At 46.5% G+C, this 4984-nt stretch overlaps 1 protein-coding gene across 3 annotated transcripts in view; it reads right to left on the bottom strand.

The window, feature by feature from the left end:
- Window positions 1-4984, bottom strand: part of CUNH1orf226 (chromosome unknown C1orf226 homolog) — a 97295-nt gene that overhangs the window by 64312 nt on the left and 27999 nt on the right. The window lies entirely within an intron of this gene.

Below are 4984 nucleotides of genomic sequence, written 5' to 3'. Positions count from 1 at the left end.
AACCAGTGTCTTTCACAAAACCACTACACAAAAATCCTTTCATATATTTCAAGGCTTTAATTTCTCTCCAACACTCATAAATTTCTCCAAAATAACTGTCACCTGCTGTTGGCTGTCAAAAACCAAATCTGTTTACACAGGGTGCCAATTATTTCTTCTGTGTGTCTATGTTATCTGAGTTCATACATGTAGCTTGTTCACATTTGGGGGGTTTAAACCATCCATCCCACACTTTTCAGGACCCTCAGACTTCCTGAAGATTCTTGCTCAGAGACACAACTTCTCTCCCAGAGCCAGAAAGCAGAGAGAAAAAGAACACACCACAAATATTAGGGACACTACTTTGACTGGTATATGCTGGAGGAGCATTGTCTAGAAAATTACATCTTCCTCTTCTCTTTTCTCAAGTTTATCCTCTTGCTTTCAAGCCAGCAAATACTTTCCTTCAAGTGTTATATGCAGAGAGGCATTAGGCAAAAGTCTTCACAGTGCAAAATAATCATCAACAAAGCTTCATACCCCTTCTTGTCCACTCCCCATTATACATTAAGATGCCTGTGATTTTGTGGAATAGAAGACCTGACAGAACAGAGCCAAAGGCTCAGTTGAGGTTGCAGCTCGTCTGCTTTCTCAAAACAAGTTAATACTCTGAGCCTTAGTTTTCTTAAGTGCAAAATGGGATAAGAAGAGGTTCACAGAACTGTTACAAGAATCAAATGAAATGACTTACATGTAGGGTCTGCCACGTAGTAGTTGCTCAAAAAAAATCTTTACTAAATTGAAGCGATCAAAGAAGAATATTTGCTAATCTATTGTGTTTACCATCTGTCAGGCACTGCTTAAGGTAAAAACTCATCTAATCCTCACAACAACCATATAAAGTGAATACAGTTACTATCTCCATTTTACAGATGAAGAAACAGAGAGGTAACCTCTGTGCATTTTCTTAAGGTCACACAGCCAGTAGTATCTGTATTAATTTCTTAGGGCTGCTGTAACAAATTATGACAAATTGGATAGCTTAAAACAACAGAAATTTCATCTCTCACAGTTCAGGAGGCCAGAAGTCAAAAATTAAGGCTGATTCCTTCTAGAGGCTCTCAGGGAGAATCTGTTCCACATCTCTCCTAGCTTCTGGCTGCTGCCAACAATCCTTGGCATTTTTAGCTTTGCAGCGGTGTCACTCTAGTCTGCTCCCTCTGCCTTCCCACAGCATTCTTCCCTGTGTCTCCTCTGTGCCTGTGTCCAAATTTCCCTCTTCTTGTAAGGACCCTGGTCACTGGATTTAGGGTCCACCCTAACCTAATATGACCTCACCTTAATTACATCTGCAAAGTCCCTATATTCAAATAACATCCACATTCACAGGTACCAGGGGTGAGAAACATATCCTAACATATCTTTCTAAGGGACGTATTTCAACTCACTATAGTATCTGAGTTAGAATTGGAACCCTAGCAATCTTCACCAAGTTCTGAAAACTTCTGTACCATCTGCCTGATTAATCATCAAATATCATTTGAATATTGAATGTCATTCATTACCTATATGACTATTGTTTTCTCTATACCTGGTCTAGAAATTAGTCCCATGCTACATTTATGCCACCTGGAAACGCTGGCTCTCTTTATTCCTCTTATTTTTCCAAGTCCTTGATGTCTTCATAGATGTCTCTGTGGTCACCAACGAATTCATCCTCATGTTGGTAAGATTCTCAGGGGACACGCTGGATTTCTTTATCATCCCCGACTGATTGTCCACTTTCCATCCATGTTTCTTCAGATAAACCAATCCAGGGATATGATACACATCATAAGCACATCTTGTCTTTCCAAGGCAGCTGAGTTCCCACTTGAGCTTCTGAGGATTCCCACTATAACTCCCTCTGTACCTGACTCTAACTCCATACCCCTCATGCCACCTGCTCAGCCTTGAGGAGTCCCATATGCCATGATGGGAAACGAAGAAAGAGCATCCACCTCCTTCCCCAAGCTTCCCAGGGGTGGGAGCATGCCTGGCTGGCAGGTCCAGATACTTTTCTTTCCTAATATTGTTGTTTTTCCAGTTGCTCTAACCTGCCTACCTCATGCTCTGAATCAGAACTCATCTGAGGGCACTTCCTCCCAGGACTTGAAGATAAGACAACAAGCCACTGCTAGGGGCTTGTGTGTACTCCAGGGGTCAGCATTTCTAAATCTCACCTGGCCCACCCTCAGGGCAATGTCCAAGCCATTCTGATTTGGCCTGGGACAACTCACTCTCGATCACAATCTAGTGTCTTTTTCTTTTTTGTGTGTTTTTAAAAATTATTTTATTATTTTAGATTCAGGGGGGTACATCTGTAGGTTTGTTACATGGATATATTGCGTAAGGCTGGAGTCTGGGCTTCTATTGAACCCATCACCCAAACAGCGTACACAGTACCAATGGGAACTTTTTCAGTCCCTGTCCCCTTTTCTCCCTCTTCCCTTTTGGAGTCCCCAGTGTCTGTTGTTTCCATCTTTATGGCCACGTGTAACCATTGTTTAGCTCCCATTATAAGCAGGAACATGCAGTCTTTGGTTTGGGGTGTCTGTTTTAATTCCCTCAGGATAATGGCCTGCAGCTGCACCCGTGTCGCTGCTTTTTAAAGGACTGTGTATCTTTACTTCCAGGCCGCTGGCTGACCTTAAAACAAAGTGGGGAAAAAAACGAACCCATTCATCTTTGACCTCATTTTGATTTCCAATTACTTTTTTATTTTTATTTATTTATTTTTTTGAGATGGTGTCTCACTCTGTCGCCAGACTGGAGTGCAGTGGCATGATCTCGGCTCACTGTAACCTCCACCTCCCTGGTTCAAGCGATTCTCCCGCCTCAGCCTCCTGAGTAGCTGGGACTACAGGCACGCCACCACGCTCAGCTAATTTTTGTATTTTTAGTAGAGACGGGGTTTCACTATGTTGGCCAGGATGGTCTTGATCTCTTGACCTCATGATCCGCCCGCCTCGGCATCCCGAAGTGCTTCGATTACAGGCGTGAGCCACCACACCAGGCTCCAGTTACTTTTTTAAAGTCTTGTATCTTTCTTTTGGAAATGTGGGGAGGGGGTGGTTGGAAGGCAGCATGTAAGGACCCCTCCTCTTCTGTTTCCTCAAGTTTATCCTTTTGCTTTCAAGCCAGCAAATACTTTCCTTCAAGTGTTATATGCCGAGAGGCATTAGGCAAAAGTCTTCCCAGTGCAAAATAATCATCAACAAAGGTTTGTACCCTTCTTTGTCCACTCCTTGTCCGCAAAGGGTGGAGAAGTGTGAGCAGAAGGCTGTGAAGGAGGCAAGTCCTTGCTTGAGAATTCCCATTATTTTCATACGCTGTATGCCAGAAGTTCTTTTTCTCATTGTCTCCCCACCACCCAAAAGCAGGTGTTGGGGTGGTCCAGTATGACCTCTGTTTTAAGAAATGCACATTCTTACTCTGTACCCCCTCCCTTGGCCCCATATTGGCTTCTCCAAGACACAGAGCTGAGTCTGCTTCAGAGTCTGCCCTGAGGAGCACGGGGGGTACTGACAGGGTGTGGCGAGTGCGGACAGAGGAATGGAGCCAGTGAAATGCAGAGGAGGATGCAGCCAGCTGCCTGTGGGAACTGGGAAGGCACACAGGGAGCTACCGCCTGAGCTGTGACTCGAAGACAGCGTGGGAGGTGGCAGGATTGTGGGGTGGGTGGGGAATGTGTCAGTCAGGGTCCTGGCAGGAAACAGATAATGTGTGACTAGGCTGAAGAGAGTTTAATACAGGACTGTTCACAAAGGTGAGGGCAGTGCAGTGTCCCTGGGAGCCCTCAGTACCCCAAGTCCGGAGAGGCAGGGCAGTTTCCAGAGCCAAGAGAGGAAGAGTTGTGTGCCATCTGGCAGGAGCTCTCAGGACAGGTCTACACAGGCCAGCCTCCCTGGGCACTGAGGACAGTGGGGAGGGCTGCCGAGCAGATCTAGGACAATGGAAATCTATCCATCACAGAGACAGAAGAGCAGGGAAAGCCCTTGCGATGTAAACTGCATGTGGAAAGGCATGAGGTCATGAGGTGGCACAGTTTGCCTGGGCACAGGGATTGCAAGGCATACAGAAGGACTGGTGGGAAATGGGGACAGAGGGAGGTCAGGGCCAACTGTGGAGAGCCCAGCTACAGAGCTCAGACTTCACCCTGTGGGCTCAGGGCAAGGATGAGAGTCTAAGCAGGGGGATCACATGGCTGGTAGTCATGGTGGTGTGGAGGATGGATTGGAGGAGGGCAGGAGCAGAAGGAAGGCCACCAAGAGCCTACTGCAATAGGAGTGCTTGGGGGAATCAACAGAATTTGGACTGGGGGCTTGCAGTCAGAAGAACTGGACTCAAATCCCCACTGCGCTGCTTACATTTGTGAGCTACTGGGTGAGTCTTTCAATGCTCAAGTTTTAGTTTTCTCATCTACAAACAGCGGAGTTGTTGTGAGAATTATAGTTCGGTAAATAAGTGCAGGGCACCTGGGCTCAGGGCCGTGAATGACACACCTGGAGTGATGCACAGCACAGTCTGTGCAGTCAGACAAACCAACCCTGAGTCCAGGCAAGAAACACTGGAGGCCTAACAAAGGCAGGGGCAGCCACCATGGGGAGAGCAGGTGGACACAACAGTAGTTTCTCTGGGTGTGATCATGAGAGGGAAGGAGACGATTCTGAGCTATGTAACTTGGCGGATGGACTAAACATTAATGGGGTCAAGGGCCACAGAAGGACAAAAGAACTAAGGGACAGGGAAGGAAGAGGAGTGTGTGGCTCTGGACAGGTCAGTTTTTGAGAAGGCAAAAGTGGATGGAATTGCCTAAGAGGCAGTCGGAAATAAGGGATGGAGGGGATGGAGTGTGGGGACTGAGGAGCACAGACTTGGGAGTCACTGAGATTTAGAAGGTGGTTGAAGCCACGGGAAATATGAGATCCCGTGAGGAGGAGGAGGAGGATGAGGAGGAGGAGGA

This window comes from Rhinopithecus bieti, unplaced genomic scaffold, assembly GCF_001698545.2.
Source record: "Rhinopithecus bieti isolate Rb0 unplaced genomic scaffold, ASM169854v2 scaffold_1348, whole genome shotgun sequence".
Taxonomy (NCBI): domain Eukaryota; kingdom Metazoa; phylum Chordata; class Mammalia; order Primates; family Cercopithecidae; genus Rhinopithecus; species Rhinopithecus bieti.
The sequence above is the reverse complement of the archived record's forward strand: the minus strand, read 5'-3'. Positions and strand labels throughout refer to the sequence as shown.